A 24896-nucleotide genomic window follows, 5' to 3' on the forward strand; every position below is an offset into this window, starting at 1 on the left:
TCCAGATACAGCATAATTTTTCCATTTTACACAGGGAGATGCTAACAAAAGAAAGAAAAAGCAAGACAACAATAACAACATAGAAAAAAAGAGTGTAAAGGTAAAGCTATTCCGTCAAAACTTTTAATTGCTCTTTCAAACACTGGGTAGCTCGAAAAAATGTTACTTGATTATAACAGTTTGGTATTCTATAAAAAAAGATACCTCTGTATAATAGCAAACCTAGGACGGGCAAGATGGAATAGGTGGATATTCCGAGTGATGCGGCAAGGGACATGTAATGATAGTTCCTGAAGTAATATTTCCGGTCTTAAGTTTTCATTAACTATTTTATGTAGATATTTCAGGTCAGAGATAATTTTGCGTACTTCAGGAGTCTGAATATTAAGATGTCGCAAGAATTCCTTCTTACATAATATTCGAAGTGCAGGAACACGAAAACGGACTATAGCGATGAAGAAATTGAGAACAGAATTAAGTCTGGAGAGATGTGTAGGTGCTGCCATGGCCCATATGGGAGAGCAGTATTCGATCTTGAGCGCTATTAAAGTTTTATAAAAAGTTGCTAATGAAGAAACAGTGCGTAGTTCGGTTTATCGATAAAGAAGTTCCAACATGCGCATTGAATTCTTTAGTATTGAGGAGATGTGGTCAGGAATGTGAGTTTTGAATCAAGGATAACACCAAGATCATTATGACTACCAGAATGTGTGATAGGGGAATCGTTGATATGGTATATAGAGGGAACAGAAGATTTTTTCAAAGTAATAGTAATAATGTCCCATTTCTTATTGTTGAGTTTCAAGTGCCACATTTCACACCGCCTATAAGGTAATTCATGTCTTCCTGTAGAGCATTTGTGTCATGGAGACATGATATTTCTCTGTATAACTTAAAATCGTCAGCAAAAAGCAGAAGGCCACTAGGTTGAGCTGATAGGTGCGTGAAGAGATCGTCCATATACAGGTCAAACAGCAGAGGCCCAAGTACACTCCCCTGAGGCACCCCTGAGATTACGGGTTGGGGATTAGAAGTCGCCCCTGAAAAAAACACTCTCTGTTTACGATCCTTCAAGTAGCTTGTGATTAGAGAGAGAAATTTACCATGTGCATTAAATCTATTGGAAAGTTTATGAAGAAGATGAATGTGACTGACAGAATCAAAAGCCTTCAAGAGATCAAAGTAGATAACATCTAATTGAGTATTGTTAATCATACATTTGACTGCACAGGAAAGAACAGTACTTAAGTTTGAGAGACTTGAGCTTTTCGGTAGAAAGCCGTGCTGAGAACTGTGTATGTAAGGTGATGTAAGTTTAAGTAGCCTGTCTTTGATTATTTTTTCGCAGATAATTGATATTACAAAAAGAAGAGATATTGGCCTATAGGAGGACACATGATCTATAAATCCTGATTTATATATTAGGGTCACGTGAGCTAGTTTCCAACTGGTGAGATAATACCCTTTCTTGAAGCATTTAATTTTAACAAAATATACATATGAATATAAAACGAATTGTTCCTATTTACAAATTTTGGTTGAACGGATATATGGAACGTGTCGGAAATGGCGAAAGAAAATATTATTATTTCTAACAGCAGGAGTAATATTGGAAAACGTTTAGAATAATTGCCAGGAAACAATATCGTTTCAGGCACATTTATGGCTCATACTAGGCCCTAAGCATGACCCTTATGTATTCATGAATTGTTTATTAAAAACGTTACGTTCCCATACAGTTCGAATCAAGGTTGTAGACAGACATGTGACGTCATATTGATAGCAATTCCCCTTTGAAGAAAACCGTTTCCACTCTAACGTGAAAGAACGAAAGAACATCAGAAATATGAATATTGTAGTTGATAAAAATTTCCTTAATTACCGCAGCGGCAATCGAATCTGGGACCCTTGAATTAAGAAACGAATGCTCACGCCACTACGCTAAGACTGCTCTGTTAAGTAAGAGTCGAAAACCACTCGTGTATGCAGCAAATTGCACAGGTTTACGATAACGGTGAATGATTTCGGTCATGATAAAATACTATAGATAAGAGACTTCAAATTTAAATTAGGAAACAAAAGTAGACGTACAAACACGCAAGGACATGAAGAAGAAACTCGTTTTAAGAGTAATTAGTACCCTTAACTGGAACTTTGGTGCCCAACATCACTTTCTTTTCTGATTCTCTAAAAGTATCTCCGTAACTTGTCTCATTATACTTAGTGATGCTCGTTTTACAGCTACTTCCAGTAACCTTGAACGACAGCAACACGAACACAGATACATCGAGGACACACAATTTCAAACGATCCCCCAGCGGGAATCGAACACGCAAGCACTGAACTATCTTAGGCAGTGATGTCTTGGGTCAAAGAAAATTTGTTCCACCACCCATCGTGGCCCAAGACCCACCATGTCCTACCACCAACCCTGATCCACTCTGACCCAAAATGACGCACTCTGACCCATTAAAATCGGAGTTTCAATTTCTACGGTCAATCGTTCAAACACCGCTCTGCTACAATAACGGTGGATCTAACCTTTACGATACAAAATTGTAAAGTGTTTGTCAGGGGCCAAATTACGATGAATTTCAAATAAATTATCATGGTATAATTATTTCCTTGCTGAATTATCGATACTTTTCAGTGGAATAACGCAAGAAATTTGAAAGTCCCAAATCGAGCTAAGGAGAACAACGTACAGTCCAAACTTAAAGTTTCCGTGTAATTAAGCGTACATTACAAATTTTATATCTTTATTTTCTGACAACTTTATTACTTGATAGTCTGTGCCCTAGAAGTTAAATATAATAAACATAAGCTTCAGCAATTATTATATGATACGAAGCACATTTTTTTGTTTCTCAATTTTTTTCTCAACTAATATTGATCGTTTTAGATTACTTTTACAAACCAACCCACCATCAATTTTGCATATATATAGGAAGTGACGCCCCTCATAAAGAAGAATTTTTTTAAAAATATTATGAGATCTTCTGTTCAATTTCAATAAAGAGTAAATATACTGAATTTTAGTTCCATAAGTTTAACGACTTGTGAGATACTCATTTTTTCATAAATATTCGGATTTCCACTATCCCCTTAAGATATTATTATAATGAAAGTGATATGATAACATCCCAGTTTGGATTAAGGCTTAACTATATACCAAAAGTAATTTCGTTTGACTTTACAATTTGGCCGTGATGATCTAGCACACATAGTTACATCTATTTCTTATATAATAATTTATAAATTACAGTGATTCAAAAATGTATTTTTCCAGTTGTTAGCTTCTCTAAAATCTCGCAAGCTGTATGTCTTGAAAGCCAAGTAGTAGTGTAAGACCTATTGCTATTATTGTAATTACAAATATTAATATCCAAAAATGCCTGAAGTTCTTTTTTCACTTAGAGATACTCATCATAGGTAAGTAAACATAAACAAATGAAAAAGGAAGGGTAATGGAGGTCTTGAAAGTAAAACGTAAATAAATTCATCAGTGTTCAGAAGCATATTTCTTAGACACTCAACTCTAGCAATAGAAGCTAAATACGCGGTTGTTATTAGTTGAGATTATTCTTTTCTCGCCACGTAGCCTAAATATAGCAGAAATCAAGCACCTTCTACTGTCAGTCTTAGTGGCCGAGTGTGCTAACACAACTGATTATTAATTATAATCACTTTTAGCGTGGGTTCAAACCCGGCTCATGAAAACCTTTTTAATTTTTACATATTAGTTTTTATTAAGTTTTTATAACACTTTTTTCATTCAAATGAGATAAATTATACTCAAAAAAGTCATATACTTACGTTACGCGTGCAGTTTTGTTACATGAATCCATAGTATAAGTAGTAGTAGTATAAGTAGTAGTAAGATTAGTAGTAGTAAAAATGGGTTAGAAAGCTATCAGGGCTCGTTTTGTTCCATCTTGATTGAAATGATATAAATTTAACCTCAGCTGCTTCTTCAATTTTCTTCTATTACTATAATACACAATACATACACCAGAAGGTTTGGACAATCGCAAACTTCAACCAATCAGAAACGTGTATTTAGTTTCTATGGCTATGGTCGAGGATGAGAAAAATATACTATTCAGAAAATACTATCTACAATGCAGTATATAAAGTGGGTCGGTAGATCAGAGTGAAAAATGGTGGGTCACAGAGAATCACGGTGGGTATTAGGTCGCAGAGGGTTATGGTAGGTGGTGGGTCGCAGTGGGTCACATGCTGTTGACTCACGATCCACTGACCCACTCAAAAAACTCGACGCACTTGACTCACTGAGCCACCGGCCCACTCCAACTCTGATCTGAGGATGGGGCACTTGGTTCGTTCCCAAGACAAATAAGCTTGATGTGGACAACATCATGTTCGTGAGTTTTCTTGGGACACTCCAGTTTCCTCCCACTTTTTCCTTCCAATAATTCGTCCACCATAATTCACTTGCTATAATCATGGTCTCTCTTAACCTAACAGGCATAATTGTGGGACATTAAGCGCAAAGACCACGAAATATCAAAAGATATAATAACAGTATGTCAGAAGTGCCTAGAGGACATGAAGAGTTGCAACGAAGCTTTGTGTAGGAACAATACTCAAAAATAAACAAACATGTTTTTTTTTATTTTTTTGCGAAGAAAAGAGTTTTAGGGGACAAAAGACCCCACCCAAAATTTTGAAATTTGGGGTCCGAAAATCAGAATGTGGGCCGAAGCGAACGAAATTGTGCACAGATATTCTAGACCCGAAATGAGGGAATATGTGTTTCATATTTGCGTGGAAAAAATGGTTGCGTGTGCACGGACTCGGAAAAACCTTTGATCATGAAATATCAAAATTGCTAATAACAGTGTCGTAAGTGACTGAAGGTCATGAAGAGTTGCAACGATACTTTGTATAGGGACAATACGCAAAAAGGAAACGAATATGTTTTCTTTTTACTTTCTGCGGAAAAAAAAACTGTTTTAGAGTGCTAAAGATCCCATCCAAAGTTGTGAAAATTGAGGCTCTAAAAGCAAGAAGAAGTGAACTGAAATGAATGTAATTGTGCACAGATATTGTATACGCAAAATGAGGCAATATGTGTTTCATATTTTCCTACACAAAAAGTTGGGTGGGGCACAGACTCTTGCAAACCTTTAATTACGAACTATCAAAAATGCTAATAAGTATAAGTCAGAAGTGCCTAAAGGATATGAAGAATGGACACGAAACTTTTTGAAGGGACATTACGCAAAAAAATAAGCGAACATGGTTTTTAGGTTGTGCGGAGAAACAAGTGTTGGGGCCAAGGCCTCTTCCGAAAAAAGTAAATATTATCGTAGAGGTACAGGAAGGAGTGGATCGAAGCGAATGAAATTGTGCTTAGATATTGTATATGTAAAATAAGGCAATTCGTCCCAATTGTCGCTATCTGATTTGCTTCAAATTTGGCAAACCAAGAGTAAACAGACGTAAGATCGACATGTGATTTTGTTTATGTGGGAAAATATTGTAAGGGTTAAAGGCGCCCCCTGAAATACTATAAAATACGCCATAGGAAACGGCTAGTGTTAAAATAGTGAAATTTTACCGATAGATAGATGACCTAAAAGTTAGAATCAATACAGTAAATTTCGAGTGTGTCCTTCTTCTACCCTCAAAATTTCAAGTTCAAAGACTGAACATTGCCCACTCTAGCGTAGGTACAAACAGACAGTTAAACGAGCAATTGGCACATAAAAAAAACGTGTCGATTTATTTTCTGTTTATTTTTGATGTGCCAAATTTGAAGCAAGTCGGATGGGGACAATTGGGAAACATGAATTGCCCTGTTTCACATATACAATATCTACACACAATTTCACTTGCTTCGATCCACTCCTTCCTGCACTTCTACGATAATACTAACTTTTGTCGGAGGACGCCTTGGCCCCAACATTTCTCTTCACACAAACTAAAAACACATGTTCGCTTACTTATTATCCGCACACAAAATTTTGTCGCAATTCTCCATATCCTTTAGCCACTTCTGACGTATACTTATTAGCATTTTTGATAATTCGTAATCAATGGTTTGGAAGGGTGCGTGCCCTACCCAACTGTTTTTTTTTTTAAGGAAAATACGAAAAACATTTTGCCTCATTTTACGTATACAATATCTGTGAACAATTACATTCACTTCAGTCCACTTCTTCTTGCCCTTAGGGCGTCAACTATCACAGTATTGGGTGAGGGCGTTTGCACTCTAAAACAATTTTTATGCAGAAAATAAAAACATATTGGTTTTCTTTTTGCGTATTGGCTCTACACAAAGTTTAGTGGCAACTCTTTATGACCTTTAGTCACTTGTGACATACCGTTATTAGCAATTTTGATATTTTATGATCAAAGGTTTTGCCGAGTCCGTGCCCACTCAACCGTTTATTCCAGGCTAATATGAAACACATATTCCCACTTTTCGTGTCTAGAATATCTGTGCACAATTTCGTTCGCTTCGGCCGACGTTTTGATTCTCGGACGTCAAATTTCAGAATTTTGGGTGGGGCTTTCGTCCTCTAAAACCGTTTTTTCCGCAGAAAATAAAAAAAAACACGTTTGTTTATTTTTGCGTATTGTCCCTACACAAAGTTTCGTTACAACTCTTCATGTCCTCTAGGCTCTTCTGACATACTGTTATTATATCTTTTGATATTTCGTGATCTTTGCGCTTAATGTCCCACAATTATGCCTGTTGGGTTAAGGGAGACCATGATTAAAGCAAGTGAATTATGGTGGACGAATTATTGGAAGGATAAAGTGTGAGGATATTGGAGTTTCCCAAGAAAACTCACGAACATGATGTTGTCCACATCAAGCTTATTTGTCTTGGGAACGAACCAAGTGCCCCACCCTCAGATCAGAGTTGGAGTGAGTCGGTGGCACAGTGGGTTGTGTTTTGTGAGTGGGTCAGTGGGTCGTGGAACATCATCCCCCATTGCGACCCACCACCGACCGTGACCCACTCACGACCTACTGTGACCCACCGACCCACTCTGATCTACCAACCCACTCTACTTACTCCTTTGTAGACAGTATCTTCTGAACAGTATATTGTAGACAGTATATTTTTCACCCTCGACCCTACCCATAGGATTAAATATACATTTTTAATTCGTTGCAGTTTGCGATTGTCCAAACCTTCTGGTGTATGTATTGTGTATTATAGTAATAGAAAAATGTCACTTTGTTGGAATTAAAGAAGAAAATTGAAGAAGCAGCTGAGGTTAAATATATATAATTTCAGTCAAAGTGAAACAAAAAGAACACTGCGGTTTTTCTAACCCGTTCCGACTACTACTACTAATTATACTATCAATTCGTGTGGCAAAACTGCATGCGTAACATAAGTATATCACTTTTTGAGTATTATTTATCACTTTTTAATGAAAAAGTGTTATAAACATTTAATAAAAATAAAATATAAAAAGTAAAAATATTTCCCTGAGCCGGGTTTGAACCCACGCGAAAAGTGATTATAATAAATAACCAGTTGTGTTCGCACGCTCGGCCACTAAGACCGACAGTAGAAGGTGCTTGATTTCTGCTATATTTAGGCTACGTGGCGAGAAACGAATAACTTCAACTAATCACAACCGCGTATTTAGCTTCTATTGCTAGAGATGAGTGTCTAAGAAATATGAAAATGAAATGAAATCTTTAAGTTTTACGTCCCACGGTTATGCCGGTTAGGCTAAAGGAGACGGTGATAATGAGAGATGAGTGAAATGGTGGAATGAAGAAAGTGGGAGGAAACGGGAGAACCCCGAGAAAACCCACGAGCACGGTGGTTGTCCACCACAAAGTCCACACGGCGCGAGCTGGGATCGAACCAGCGACCCCAAGCACCGGAGGTGAACGCTCTACCACTGAGCCACCGCGCCCCCCGTCTAAGAAATATGCTTCTGAACACTGATGAATTTATTTACGTTTTACTTTCAAGACCTTCATTACCCTTCCTTTCTCATTTGTTTATGTTTACTTACCTGAGATGAGTATCTCTAAGTGAAAAAAGAACTTCAGGCATTTTTGGATATTAATATTTGTAATTGCAATAATAGCAATAGAACTTATACTACTACTTGGCTTTCAAGACACACAGCCTGTGAGGTTCTAGAGGAGCTAACTACTGGAAAAGTACATTTTTGAATCACTGTAATATACAATTTATTATCTAAAAGATGGATGTAACTATGTGTGCTAGATCATCACGGCCAATTTTGCAAAGTCAAATGAAATGGCATTTGGTATATAGTTAAGCCTCAATTCCACACTGGGATGTTATTATATCACTTTCATTATAATAATATCTTAAGGGGATAGTGAGAATCCGATTTTTTCGGGAAAAAAGTATTTCAGAAGCTTCGGAACTGAAATTCAGTATATTAACACTTTATTGAAATTGAACAGATAGTTTTATAACATTTTTTAAAATTCTTCTTTATGAGGGAGATGTCAATTTCTATATATGCAAAATTAGTAGTGGATTGGTTTGTAAAAATAATCGAAAACGATTGATATTTGTTGAGAAACAAGTTCAGAAAAAAAATACAGTCCTTCGTATCATATATCCATATATGCATACCATGATCTTTCTACTATAATAATTGCTTAAGCTTATGTTTAATATATAGAGCGCTTAGGGCACAGGGTATTCAAGTAATAAAGTTGTGACAAAAATAGACATAAAATGTGTAATGTAATCTTAATTACACGGAAATTTTAAGTTTGGACTCCTTAGCTTGATTTGGGACTTTCAAATTTCATGCGTTTTTCCAGTGAAAAGTATCAATAATTCAGCAAGGAAATAATTATACCATGATAATTTAATCGAAATTCATCGTAATTTGGCCCATGACAAACACTTTATCATTTTATATCGTAAAGGTCATATCCACCGTTATTGTAACAAAGCGGTGCGTGAGCGATTGACCGTAGAAATTCAAACTCCGAATAGTTAGAATTCACAACCTGGTTTTATTACAAGTATAAACTACATTAGTCAGTAGAGAAAAGGTCGTGGATCATGTGTCAGAGTTGTTGGAGATGTGTTTTGGTGGGTAATGGTTCGGTGTGGGTCGGTGGATGGTGGGTCAGAGTGGGTGATGGTGGGTGGTGAATTAAAGTGGGTCACGATGGGCGGTGGGTCAAGTTTGCATTGACTCACGCCATCACTGACTCAGATAGTTCAGTGCTCGCGGTCCCGTGTTCGATTCCTGGTGGGAGATCCTTCGAAACTGTACACCTAAGTATGTCCTCGATGTATCTGTGTTCGTATCCCCATCGTTCAAGGTTATTGGAAATAACTGCAAAACGAGTATTACTAAGTATAATAGAGACATGTTGCAGAGATACTTTCGGTGAATCAGAAAAAGTGGTGGTATTGGGCACCACGTTATAGTTAAGGGTTCTAATTGCCCTTAAAAAAGTTTCTCCTTCATGTCCTTGCGTGTTTGTATGTCTATTTTGTTTCTTAATTTAAATTTGAAGTCTCGCGACTAGTATTTTATCATGACCGAAATCAGTGTGTTTTGTCGTTGTCGTAAACGTGTGCAATTTGCTACATACACGAGTGTTTTTGAGTTAACTTAGCAGATTAGTCCCTGCTTAACACAGGAGTCTTAGCGTAGTAGCGTGAGCAATCGTTAAGTAGTTCAGGGGTCCTGGGTTCGATTTCCGTTGCGGTAGTTAAGGAAATTTTTATCATCTACAATATTCATACTTCTGATGTGCAACAAAATGGAAAGATACTAAATTTCTTTCTCTCTTACAAGTTAGAGTGGAAACGTTTTCCTTCACAGGGGAAATACTACCAATATGACGTCACATGTCTTTCTACAATCTTGATTCGAACTGTATGAGAACGTAACGTTTTTAATAAACAATTCATGAATACATGAGGGTCATGCTTAGGGCTTAGAATGAGTCATAAATGTGTCTGAAACGATATTGTTTCCTGGCAATTATTCCGAACGTCTTCCACTATTACTCCTACCGCTAGAAATAATAATAATATTTTGTTTCGCCATTTCCAACACGTTCCATATATCCATTCAATCAAAATTTGTAAATAGGAACAATTCTTTTTTATATTCGTATGTATATTTTGTTAAAATATCAATATAACGCACACATAATCCAAAGTCTTTTATCCAAAGAAAGCGTGTTACTATGTATCGTGATGAAGACAAATCCTACGTAGTTTCTGTTTAGACATCCGAAGTTTATTGTCCAGGAGCTGAAATCTTTTTTTTTCCTCGTTTCCTTTCCGACATTAAACTTTCGAAAGTCTCTCTTATCCTTTCATTTTCTTTTCCTATCAACTTCAGTATGCTTATTTACATAGCAATAGAACGTAATGTTGAGGTGTTAAATCTTCAATAATAATAATAATAATAATAATAATAATAATAATAATAATAATAATAATAATAATAATAATAATAATAATAATAATAATAATAATAATATAGAAGACAAATTCCTTATGAGGTGGAAGAAAAAATGTTGTGCTGTTGGCGATCTCTCTATCACCCTTGTAAAATTAAATATACAGTAGAGCGTCGATTATCCGAACGTCGGTCAACCGAACGACCGCTTAACCGAACTGTGTACTCGCTCGCACCTGTTACTCTCCCACCCTACCGTCCATCATCCCTTTCACTCCCAAACCAAGTTTCCCACAGTAGTCGCCGCACTGAGCCACCGCTGGCGGAACATTGCTTCTAATGGGGTCTTCATAAGTCGCTGCTGACCGGCCAAGCCGCCAGTCGGTGTTTCACCAATCAGCACACTTCTGTCGGTTTGGCACTGGCTGTAGAAGTACAGTCCAGTACAGTACAGTACAGTTCGATTATCCGAACAAACCAGTTTTCCGAACACCCATGTCCCCCAATTACTTCGGTTAATCGGCGCTCTACTGCATATTTGATGTTTGGCTGTGTCCCCACTTGAGATGAAGTAACTGAATAACCTCCCCTTCCCTCGAGAATTATACTGTTACTTTTTCTTCCAAATAAAATAAAACTTTGATATTACGAAAATAATTCGCATTAAGTACTTCTGCTCTATGAATATATAACAGTACATGAAAAAATAAATACCCGCCCGTTATGTCTAGGCTTGGTTCATATCAAAGAAATTAAATAAAATGTTTCAGGAATTTAGTACGGAGATTAATTACTTATTACAAATAAATATTTTAATTTAGGAGGTGGGATAATGGCTATAATGTCAGGACGCCACTCCGTCCCTATATGTATCCAAAGCTAATGGTTGCCTTTCCCCAATAACTAATGGAGAAAAGGAAGAATTCAAGCTAACTTCTAATTTTCCTAATTACGTTAATTATTCAAAATATCTCTAATTAAGATTGGACCTGTGGAAATACGGGTTACAGTAATCACTCAAGTCTGGCCCGCACTCCTTACAATTCAAAGACTAGACCTTCACTCACAGGACACAGTTTGGCCTAACCTTGAATCTAAGACTCCAAATTAAGTCTACCATAAGGAATCTATCTAAAAATATAGTATTTGTAGTTTAGGTTAGTCTTTGGGATAGATTTTTCAGCCTTCACTGCACAGCTCTGATTAAATTTCCTTGCACTCAAGGAATGAGGAATTAGGTCAACACTCACTCTCACACTTTTCTCCATGAAAGTTGCAGTGAGAAAATTTCTAATCATTTACAGCGCCTAATTGTGCTAATAAATAAATTTACAGGGATGGAACTCAAACGTATTCTAATTCAAATAAAAAGTTTCTCCCCCACTAGGACCTTAGAAACCAATTCCTAAGTCTATTCCTCAGTCTCCAGGCCTGGATATCTAAGTTACAAATAAACATAATTATTAAATTGAGTAATATTTAATTTTATCTTTAATATTTATAACTTATACCTGCAAGGTCGCAAGACTTATCTTGCAGAGGACATATAGTATTAAAACCCGTAAAATCACCACTAACATTAGGTAAAAGTTACAAAATAGTCGGGATTGGAGATCATCAAAACCACCAGGACATATCCCCTGCGTACATCGCTACAATTAGCTAAATGTTAAACGAAAGGCTTCCAGTCAAATTTCATGTAAAAAGTAGGGATACTGAAATCATAATAACCCAACGAAAAATTAAGTTTTTAGGTTTTACGTTCCATGGTTATGACAGCTAAGCTAAATGAGACGTCGATGATAAGAATGAAAGAAGTAGTGGAATAGAGAATGTGGGAGGAAACAGAACCCATGAGAAAACTTACACAGACGGCTTTCTCCAACACAATGCCCACTGTGGAGGAGCTGGTATAGATACAGTGACACAAGCTCCAGAGGTGAGCGCTCTACGAGTAAAAGAACCATAAAGAAAGCGCTTAATCTTTTCGGAACAGAGTGAACCATTAAATTCACAAAACTTCAGAATAATAATAATAATAATAATAATAATAATAATAATAATAATAATAATAATAATAAGAAGAAGAAGAAGAAGAAGAAGAAGAAGAAGAAGAAGAAGAATGTTATTAAAATTCTTAAAGTTGCCCTAAAATCAGGCAAAACTTACTGGTAAGTCGGGATTTCGGGAGGGTGTCCGGATCTCCTAAAAATAAAGAAAGAAAAATGAATGGGGAAAACGAGTTACAGAGATAATTCTGTTAATGGTTCTATGTTTGATATTAACCGTTAATTTCGTGCATTTTTAATTGTTGTTTATTGACACTATATTCTCTTCTTTTCTCCTTGTGTGTTAATGAGTAAATTTTCACAAATATTATACAAATTAGGAACCCTCAGTTATATTTGCAACCTAAGGTGAAATACGCTTTGTACGGATAAGTTCTCTAACTTGTTTAAGTGTTATAGAATTTTGCATTTTTAATATTTACAAATAAATTATTGCATAACAATATTTAACATTTCCAAAAGTCATTTAACGAATAATGAAATCGGACAACTTCTTTTGAAGTAACATTATTTATCAATCAGTGGCTCCGGAATCTAGGAGCTCAGGCGCTGTTAGACCCCCAAAATTTTCATTAGGGGCTGGATTCTTCCCCTGAATGATCCATCCATGCTTTAATTAATTTGCAAGTAGGACTACTGTTAGTATTTTCAAAACTCCTAACAAAACTGTGTGTTTACTTTAAGAAATAACATACTATATACCGCATAATCTATCCTCATATTATTTGATACGCATATATGTATAATCATTTGAAGTAAGTTAATCTCTCATTTAAGTTAATTATAAGATTATGTAAGTCCCCCGACTGTTATCTTCTCATCAGCGCCTCTATTGTCCGTATATTTTTTCTATGCTGTATACTGTGAGTATAAGTATGGAAAGACTCCCTTTTGTCATTTCGTCAGCCAGCGTTTTGCCTCACACCTGCACAAAAACATTCTTTATGATTTGTTCTTTTAACAGGCGGGGCGACTTCATGTTGCTGTTCTAACTGCTGTACCAGGCGTAATTAATCTTGGAACGGGCGTGGTTGGGTTGCCTAATTCACGGATTTTGTACCTTAAGAATTTATGTGGTCCACTGTACATGTTACCTTCCCTTACTATAATTCTTTTCTCTCACCTTTTCTTATCCTTCTTACACCACAATCTGTTTTCTAAATAATGTGTTGGATTCTTTCAGAAAGAAATCCAGGTCTCGATTTCAGTATTTGAGTTCTGAGTATGTTACTCAAATTCGTGGGATGGGTTTGTTGACTCAAATCCACAAATTTAGTATTTCTTACCTAAGCTACAGAGCTAACATTCCCATGCACAATATTACCTAGTATTTCATTAATACAATTATTAAGTAGTAATACTTGTTATTGGGTGATCCCCTAATTGGAAATACTAATAAATCTAAAATTAGGTGACAACATCTTTTATAGAACTCCTTTATGGCTATTTGGTTAGTGTACGCCCCTTTGGTGGGGGACTCGGGTTCAGTTCCCGACGGGTATTAGTTCAGTGGTTTGGATCTCACGTCAAGCAGTAGGTTCACTATTATATAGGCTAGATGCCGAAAGGAAAGCTAAACTCAAATTCAAATATGGTACTTCTTAAAATGAACATTTCTTAGAATATTGTTTTTTTTTTCTTTGTATTGATTCATGTGTAAGTACTCTGTAATAGTTTAATGTTCCGATAATCCCTTGAAATTCAAAATATAAATATCAAATGTTTTAAGTTCATTATATAGAGTAAATCAGCGAGAAATGACACACATTTTTTTTAAATGAATTATTTTAAGTCCCATGACATACTTGGAATTATAACTATCTATTTATATAATATATTGGCCATTATATTTCTGACAAACAGAAGTTATACAGATGATCATCCATCCCTTAGGTGTTAGAACTTATTTTTGTAAAGCAATACATAGCGGCATCTATTCTGTATTGTATGAGTAACTCACTGCACCTAGAAGGATGATGTGCCGCATATCATAAAAACACATCATAATAAATGTATTCTCAATTTTGATCTACAAATACTCAATACTTTTAAGACAATCCGACATAAATTAGTATGCCCTTTGATATTTAAGCTTCCTGCTTTTCTATTTCCCGTTTCTCCGTTTGTGATATATATATATATATATATATATATATGTGTGTGTGTGTGTGTGTGTGTGTGTGTGTGTGTTTTGTTTACCTGAACTTCACATTTTTTTCATGTTAGAATAAATAGAGGCAGAGATTAATTAACGGATGAAAGCAAACGTTATAACATGCAAAGAGTACTTGCAATCAGAATACGCAAATAATGAAATAAACTCCTGAGGCGTAAAGAGAAAAGTTGCGCACATATCCTCACCCACACACCATATATACAATTAATCTGCTGTGATGCTGCAAAGTGCGTATGAGCTGTGCATACTTTGGAATATATATATATATATATACTAACAGAACACACACACACACACACATATATATATATATATATATATTCTCTTAGTGACCATAGCAGAATAATATGCATATTAAATCCAGAAACGAAACTCTTCTACCATAGTTTCAAACAAAGTTTAAATGCAATGAAAGCATGTGATACGGAAGGCGTAACAGATGTAGCTAGTCCGTATGCTGTAGTCGCGTTATCACTTACATAACAAACAAACGTGAGGATCAAAACAGTAAGATGTATACCTAATTCTCAATGAAAACAAATCTTGAATGTAATGTAAAGTTTCTTTTTTTTTTTTTTTTTTAATGATGGAACCTATATACATCATAAATTTAACAACAAGGAGTGCTTCTCAATTGAAAAATGATTTTACATTAGCGTGACCAGACGTACTGATTTTCGCATTACAGTACTGATTTAGAAAGAGCTGGCCTGTGTGTTGCGAAGATGCCTGGAAAATTGAGAAATGTCTTTCTTTTTAAAAATGTACTACGAAATGTCCTGAGTTAACTTATTTGCAATATTTCTTTCTTTATTCACAACATTTGAATCACAGGCACTCTTTTCTTGAATGATAAGCTGCTGTTTTCGTAACACTACTGAAAAGATAAGGGAAGTAGAACAATCGATAAACCTTTGTTTTGCAATGTTACTAACAATGAGAAGGGCTTGTTGAGATATCGGTAAGGTAGGAAAAGTTTCTCTTTCAATTTACAACAATGATTCTAGCCAAATGAAGCAGAAGTTTCCTCGTGTCGGTCTTAATTTTCCTTCATTCTTTAAAATATTCCCACGCTCCGAAAACCGATTTTTAGAAAAGTCTTTAGTCCTACACGAAGTTTCCCTGTACGCTCATAAAAATAAAAAAAAAACTGTGTCATTCATCAAAGCAATAGGAGTTGTGTTGAATACACAATACTTTTGTTAAGTACTTAAAAGAAACACGAGTGATTAACTTAAGGTTAACATTAAATGAAATAAGGATATGCGTATTGCCGACGTAGTATTTGAGTCCTAATTTTCGCTTGTCAGAATCGGGTCAGCGTAGTTTATATAAATAACACAGTTATGATGGAATAAGGTTGGGAATTGTGAATGGTAAAGTTTCGACATAAGTCAAAATATATATGTAAAATACGTGAAGAATCAACGAGAAACTACATAATTTATACCATCGAAGGTAGTTAAAAGATCTACATGCGTATCATAAATAATGCAGTGCTAACTCAAAATATCTTTTTTTGTTTAAAAGATCAGTAACCAGTTGATATCAGTAAGGTTCACTACAGTTTTACTGTGAAGCTTGATTCTTAGATGTATATTTTCTCTAAACTACTGATATGTTTCTGGGTATGCTTAGAATATTTGGAAATAATGGAGCAGTGATGTTGTCTCACAAGGGAACATCTTATATTGATAGTAGCATTGCCCAATCAAACAATGCGCAATCGATAGAGGACTGAAGAAAAGTGAAATCTAATATTCTCAAAATAACGTGGTTTACTGATGAAACCTGGTTTCACCTTTGTGGGTACATTAATTCGCAAAATACACAGTTATGGGTAACTGATAATTCATACAGTCTAATGGAAATTCCATTGCAATCACTTCAAGTTGGGGCATGGTTCGCTGTCTCAGCATAACATATAAGGCCATATGCAGAGTCGTTTAGAGGTATGATTAGCGTCATACTAAAGGCCTGTCTACTGCAGGACACATGTTAGCCGAACTCTTTAGTATGACACTAATCACGCGTCAGAACGACTCTGCATAAGGACCATAGTGGAACCAATCGTCTTCAATGAAACAATGAACACAGAGTGGTACAGGGAAATTTTCATTGAATTTGTTGAAATGTTAGACATCGAACTTATATAAGATTTTAATCAACAAAATGGAGCAACATGTTATACATCACATGACAGTATGGCACTGGTTAAAAGTTTTTTGACAATATGGTGAATTGAAAGAGATTGTGGTCTCCAATGTCTCCGGTCCTGACTACACCTGACTTCTTTCCGGAGGCTTCCAAAAAGGACGTGTATACAGAAACCACCCCGCCCCCTGGAAATGTTGAAGTAGAACATTACAATTGAAATTACGAACATTAGCCAGGAAACACTACATCTGACAGCCGTTAACATGGAACGACGTGTTCGATTTTGTCTACAGAGAGGCGGGCATTTTCAGCACCTTCTCTAAATGTAAGAAGTTATGTGTCCTCTTTGGGCTAGTATTAATAATTTTTATGTTTATGGGCGTTAACACTAACATTTAATTTGTATTCTGCAATTCCGTTTCAAAAATCCAAATCCTCATTCCAATTGTAAGATACACTGGCAAATATTTGTTGTTTTTCTTGAGGCGTGGCCGAAACCAGTAAACATAGTCCCACAAATCTCCCACTAGTTCTTGATCACTTGCCACAAACCGTATGAAAATCGGACTTCCCTCTGAAATTCTAGAACCAAATAAAATCCAAGAGTTTTTTTTAATCACCCTATATTATACTTTTTATACTTGTGTTTCGTACTGGTTTCCTCACTCCTAGTGATTCCTACTGCTTTCTCTATCTAACGTATAATGCAATTTCTCTATACTCCAGAGTGGATTAATGCAGTCCACGTAATAATACAGCTTTCATATTTCCAACAAATAAAACAATAAGATACTGTTAAAATTGCACCCATACTGTCTCGCTTTCCTACCACCCACGACTGATGTTGTCTACATACAACATATGAATCACGAGGAAATACGTAAAACTATCGTTTGTCAGGATAAATCCGTTTTATACGGACAGTCCGGAGACTACATTTCTCTTTCTGTGTTTGAAAATTTTACTGGCACTCATCACAGATTTGTCACCGGGAATACAAACAAGTTGCCCGCAAATCATGTGTTTTCTCAGGATAAGGAAGTTTGTGCACTTTGGAAATTTGACATGAATCGTTTGAATCCAAAGAAAGCACAGATTGCTACCGTGTCGAAATATTCACCCTAGAAGACTACAATCAATTTACCATGCCCAGTGACTAACACGGAAAATTTAGAGAAATTAGAGCTATGCTTTCTCTTTAGGCAATTATGATATTTTAGATTATTAACTGCCGGAAACATGTACAGAGCACCTGGTCTGTAACCGCGGAAGACATTTTTTAGAAACTTAACTTCGCACTGCACTGACATTAGTTTTCTCTAATTTACACAAAGGATGAACTCCAAACCGCAAAAAAAAAAAAAAAAAAATCTATCCTATTGTGCCTGTGATTTCATCTACTGTAGTAAGATTCCCATATCCGATGCTTTGTACGTAATTCTTTGTACGGTTTCCTAGTAGATTGCCTTAATATGGTTTATGTTTTCTTAAAAATATTCTCATTGGTATTAGCATTCGTCTGAATATTTCGAAAAATTCTTTGAAGGTTGGATGGTGCGTCATATTGGATGGAACGTTTGTCTGCGTTAAAGTTGCACACAAACTAGTACAACCGGGTACGCCACAGGGAAGACATTCGTGTATGTATAGTTATCATTGAGGAGTACGTCGTTGGCAAGGAGGTTGTAACAAACCTAGCTCTGTGTTAGGACAGTTCCGCGGTGCGTATGAAAGGCTAGTTGACAGACAAAGCCTGTGACATTGCTACTGTTATTCCATTGTACGTTTTTTTATGGCAAAGAAGGGGGCGGTACAGTACGCACATGATGTTTGCGAGAAAGACGTGTGTTCCAAGTGTTGTGTGTGTGTGTGTGTGTGTGTGTGTTTGTTTGTTAGTGTGCATTGAGTGCGCGTCTTTGCTATCATTAAAACACCAATTCAGCGTTTACTCTATTCACAAGAAACGTACGTACGTTTCATAAGTGCAAAGCAATAGAATGGACCCAGAGCGTGCTGTTGCTCTTTTGAAAAATGAATTCGGTATCAACGAAACCATGTCAACTCCCACTGATGTGGTTATGTTTCGACAAATTAGACAGCAACTGACGAGGAATGCCATCAATGTGGAAGAAATCAGCACACTCGACGTCCTTGATTCGGAATCGGGTCATAGTAACGTGAACGTGATCGATAGTGATATTGACGAGGCAAAAACAAGTTTCCAATCACAGGAGAAACCCTGCACACCATCACAATCACCGACAAGTAGTAGTTCCGATTATCTGCCATCACCTCCAAAGAGACAACAAATAGATCTTCCAACTGAATATCTGGAGAATGCGTACAAGTATTGGACCAGACAACCAAAACACGGCAACATGCAATTAGCACCACGTCACAAGGCAATTGACGGGACTTCCAACAGATTATAATTCACAACGTTTCAGAGCAAATTGAGACGCCTGCTTTACGCGCACCAACTTTCTAGATTTGAGAACAGTCGGAAAGGAATATCCATCAGACGTATCAAAGAGGAAGTCAGGAAATTGTTCAAAGAAGCCCGAGCTAGCAATGCCATCGTTCATGACCGAACTCTTCGTGTGTGGGGATTGCACGTAAAATACCTATTGATGGCTGAACCGACGTTTAGTGGTCATATTGGCACTTGCAATTTCACAGCTTCACGGGCATGGTTACACAATTTTAAGCAAATAATATAATATAGGTATTCGAACAGCTACCCATGGGGTTGGAAGAGGTTACCACCTGGATGAGAATAAGATAAAGGAAAGTGCAGATCACTTTATTTCTGATACGAGAACCGTAATCGCGTCAAAGTACACTCCTGAACAGGTATTTAATGCTGACCAAAGTTACTTCGAAAAGGAGCTGCATTCCCACCGGACTCTTGCTGTGAAAGGAGCTAAACGAATAAATATTGAGGTGAAGTCTCTTGCCGCTATTACACGTTGTTATATAATCATGCCGGTGATTTCCATGTCTGGTAGTCTTCTTTCTCCTCTCTATGTGCTCGTGGCGGAACCCGCTGGTCGCTCTCTTAGAACTAAAGCTGATGGTCCCCCCAAACATTAGATCGTTCGCCGGAACTACTGCTAATATGAAAAAAGGCGATCTACAAACGTACATGGCACAAGTGTTTTGGCCTTCAATCCAAAAAACTTCTACCAGTCGTGTTCTTGTGCTTGTGGAGTCATGGAGTACAAATAAGGATGTGACGCTTGTTCAGGACACAGTGCCTGACGGCATCGACTTTGAGCGACGATTAATTCCCGAGAAAGGCACCAGACTCATACAGCCCCTTGATGCTGATTTCTTTCGCTCGTACAAAAACCTCGTCCGCGTCATTACGGACAGTGTTTTGCTTACTGATAGTTCGACATTTGGAGAAAAGATAGTTTTGTACGTGTGCAATCCTTTGCTCATTACCAGTTTTCTGCCGACAGGTTTCGGGACATGATCAAGTTTGCCCTCTTCAGATGCGGTTATACTGATGAAGTGCCAGCATACTTTCTGACACCAATTGAATACTGTTTCGATGCCACGCTATCAGACGAATACCATGAGGAAACATGTACCAATGTGAGCTTCGTCAGGTGTGTACATTGTACTAAGTGTTTCTGCTTATCTCACACCCTCATTACAAAACTACATGTCAACTATTCCCAATAAAACAATGTGCCACAAGCAAACTGCGTGTGCTACATTTTACGCCTTTTCTTGTGATTATTACACAATATCAGGGATACCCTCCTGGTGTACAAATGTAGTTTCTGTCAGTTTTTACTATTTTCATGCGACCCTGTCCTCATAGAGACCCACGTCATGAGGACCGCTTTATCAACAGTGAAAACACAACTGACATAGTGACTACCAATAAGGTGTAGGGTGCTTCATATTGCGTGCAATAGAGAAGTGAGCCCGTCAAGAGCATGCATCATTTCGGCGTTTGTGCTGTGTTTTGCTGATTTTCTGATTTTCCACTTTGGCAACACTGCTTCGATACTGTACTTCGTCCGTTCTTTTTGTACTTCAGTGCTTCTATTTTTATTAGTGGTCTGATATTTTGGTTTCCACTAGTTAGACTCTTGTACTGTATGTACTCTTCTACATCTGCGATGTTATACCTTTGGACTTCATACAGGGCTATCTTCACAAGTTGACAACACTGTCCATCCGGAATTCACAGGTATGTTACTTATTATAATTCGATTTTGTATATGTTATCATTTGTGCCCCGTGCCATTGCACAAAAGTTTATTTTGTGCTCAGTTGGCAACACTGCACTACCTCTGACGTTATTGAGCACGTCTGTGGGTACAATGTTTGCTTACGATACTGTTGTGCAAGTCTCCTTTTGATGACTTTACTCCTTTTGTAGGTATTTCTATGTCAATGTTTATTTTATATTGCTATCTGCACATTATTATTGCTCCTTCTTTCCTCTGTATCTCCTGTGATTTTAAGTGTCCGTACATATAAATTTCGATTTCTCCCCCCCCCTTTTTTTTAGTCTTCTATCGATTGCGCACTCTTTGAGCGCGAAATGCTACTATCAATATAAGATGTTCCCTTGTTAGGTTGTCGAAAAGGATGTTTAGTTCCTAAAAGTTGGCAAAAGGATGTTTAGTCGAAAAGGATGTTTAGTTCCTAAGCAGCATTAACGTTGAGAACGTTTCTAGACTTAAGAAAGGCAAAAACCGTAATCAAGATAGTGGGCGAAACAATAAAATTTCTTACGTAAGTAATCTACTTTGTATATATAGGTCCTACATAATAATTTATTGCTTGTATCTAGACATCTCTAATGCATGGGGTTTATGGTTTGTTTCAGCTCGCATCAAGTAAAATTTTGTGGTGCATAAACACCATATACGTAGTTTTTTTTTCCTCCAGGTTCTGTTTCTTCCCGTTTTCTTCATTCCAATATTTCTTTCATTACCATCATCACCATTTTCCTTCGCCTCGGAGCATGAACGTGGAAAGTTAAATTTAAAAAAATAAACTGTATCTTCACATGTTTATTTTGCTTTAAAACTGCACACAATAAAATAAAAGTAAAAGAGCACTATTATAATAATTAGTTAGTTTTAATATCTTAGAACGAACCAGTGGTGTGCACAAGAAGTTTAAGGTTTAAACTCTCTTGAGCAAGATATTATGGAATAATAAGCTTTTACTATGTTAACTTACATAAGAGTCACGCTTGTCTTAAAAGAATAAAATTGACTGGATGAACAACCCTTGATGAAATTCTGCATACACCACTGACTCGAACTATACAGGAGAAAACTTATAGAATTTAACTTACTTTGGGATAGTGAGTTCTTCATTAAATTCAGTGATGATTTCAAAGTTTTTCCCGGGTAGGCTTACCATACATCCGGGATTCAAGCCTGTGTCCAGAAAATTGTCTGGAATTAACTAATGTCCGAAATTTTAGGGAAAATGGAAGGTCGGGAAATTTCACTGTGTTTGGTCAAATGGTTGGCTTGCAAATCTGTCTTGTGCTGATAATTATTAAAAAAATCAATAGGAATAAGGTGTTCTTCGGAAGAATACTTTACTCAGAAAAATAATTTAGAAAATAATTAAGATGATAATAAAAATATATTTTAAGCTTAAGCAAAGAAAATGAGCATAAGCATTTTTGGAACTTAAGGTTAGATTTCTTTTTAACTTCTAAATAAACACATACCATTCTAAAAATAAATATCCGGGATTTGTGTCCAGAAATTATGGTAATCCTACCCCGGGAAATTTGGATACACGGAGGGTGAAAGTAGCAAAACTACTGGCAACCCACGGGGATCACGATCAGAGATATGTTTGTGGAGAAATATCCCTCATGAGCAACCCCTTGAAATTATCACTGATTTGATTAGCATTTAGGCGAAAGGGGGAGTTTGCGTCCAAAGCATCATCATATCTGATTGCGGCAATGTTTAACTAGAGGCCATTGAGAGAGAGAACACATGACAGAAGATAACACATTTGACTTAAAAATAAAATTTTGCTACAAAATTTTAGCAACACCGCATATGATCAAAATGGTTGAGGTGTTGGACCGTATACTATATCATACAAAGAGCAAATTATCGTATTTGTACGCTTAAGACCGCATGTCTGTCAACACTGATAAAATAGGTGGTCAGCAAATAAGAAACAAGTTAGAATGCAGGAAAAAAATTAACTTCCTATGTATGTGTGTGTATCTGTCGAAAAAGCAGTCCCTTTTTGCACGCTATCCTTTCTACTCATAAATACAACTTTGCAATAACTTATCAGATGATAAAAGTTGTCTGGCTAGTTTGGCTGCAAGAAACTTTCATAATATTTGTACTTTCGCTAATACTCCAAACTTCGATAATACTCGAACTTTCGATAATAACCGAAGCTTCGATAATACTCGAAATTTCGATAATACCCGTAACTTTGATAATACTCGAAATTTCGATAATACCCGAAAATTCGATATATTCAAATACTCGAACGGTTTCGAGTAACCGATGACAACTCGATAAATTTTCACTCCCGAAATTCGATAGGTTCTCAGCCTTATCGAACACCCCTATTTCCTATTTCTTGTTGACCTTGCCGAGGTTGCACATCTCACGGAGAAAACTCAATTCTTTACACCACACCGCACCTCATCCCAAAAGGTACACTGGCGAATATTTGCTGTTTTTCTTGAGGCGTTACTGATATTACCCTAGATGAATTTAAGTCAGTAAACACAGTCCAATAAATCTCCGATCATTCCTTGATCAGAATTTAAGTCAGTAAACATAGTACAATAAATCTCCGATCATTCCTTGATCATCTGCCACAAACTACATAAAAATCGGACTTCATTTTGAAATTCTAGGCCCAAATGAAATCTATGAATTAAAAAAAAACTGTATAAGCCTCAAAGAATGGTTCAGTAAATGTTCGTGACGTCAGTTCGCTGGTGCTTCCTGCTGTTATCGTCACGTAAACCCAATCTCCCCGCTGTGATTGTGACATTGACCTTAGACAACAGCTAACACCAGACCATGTTGTTCTTAGTTTACTGCCGGTTGGCGTCATTTAGCAAATGCTACGAAAATCTACAAAAAGGGTTGCGTATTCTTTTTCTCGAAAACAGGAAGTCAGTTCAGGAGAGCATTGAAGAATTACTCCTCTCTCTTATATATATATATATATATATACTATTTAATCAAAATATACTAGTGAAAGTCGTGGAACTATGAATAGGCCTATAGAAGACAATGTTGCCACACTTGGTACAATTGTACCAAATTCAGGCCTTTTTGTCATTCTTCGGCCCGTTGGTACCGCGCTGGCATTTTCAGCCCCTTTTGTGGAAAAGTTGGTACTATTCTACCCAATTCAGCACCATTTAACAGATACTTGTCACATTTTCAAATGTGTCAGTAAGACTTTTCCTACATCTCACGTTACTTATACTGTGTGTTGGATTCTTAATAATGCTGTTGAACATTCATTCTGTGACTTTGTACCACATAATACTACGAACTGTGTGTGGAAAATTCGTAATTCGAAGTCTATCGGGAAACAAGTGAAGCTAGATGGGCGCATGAAGCGGACGAGAAAAAACCAATGTGGTGGACATTTTAGCTTGAAAAAAAAAAACACGTTGAATTAAGTGTTCGATTTTGTGGATTCTGGTTACTTTAAAATTGAGACGGGTTTGGTTTCCTTACAAAACATACTAAAGACAGTGGTGCCCCCCTTATGTCCATGACGCCCCCCCCCCCCCAATTGTCTATCCGTAGGTGTTCTTCCATGAGAAAAAAATCTTTCGGATTAATTTTTCCATTTCCTCAAACATATTTATATTGATTTTAACCCTCCAAAATATTTCACTGACGCAGTTTGCGTCATAGCCCCCCTTTGTCTGTTCCCCTGCTAAAGATGACTGTTTTGCGTTTTAATTTGCGGCTTTTTAAAGAAAATTTTCATCTACTTCCACGATTGTTTGTGGTCCTCCTATTTGAATGTTTTTAAATATTTTTTAAAAAGAGCACTTTCTTGATTGGAACTCTTGGAAGA

The 24896-nt window shown here is 36.7% G+C and overlaps 1 protein-coding gene and 1 non-coding gene across 2 annotated transcripts in view; both read right to left on the bottom strand.

Annotated features, from left to right (window-relative positions):
• Positions 1-24896, bottom strand: part of LOC145666680 (uncharacterized) — a 346326-nt gene that overhangs the window by 24709 nt on the left and 296721 nt on the right. The window lies entirely within an intron of this gene.
• On the bottom strand, positions 7842-7913 carry TRNAR-CCG (transfer RNA arginine (anticodon CCG)). Its single transcript has one exon. It is a non-coding gene; the product is annotated as a tRNA-Arg (tRNA).

The sequence above is a fragment of the Thermobia domestica genome, chromosome 12, assembly GCF_964235325.1.
Source record: "Thermobia domestica chromosome 12, izTheDome1.hap1.1, whole genome shotgun sequence".
Taxonomy (NCBI): Eukaryota; Metazoa; Arthropoda; class Insecta; order Zygentoma; family Lepismatidae; genus Thermobia; species Thermobia domestica.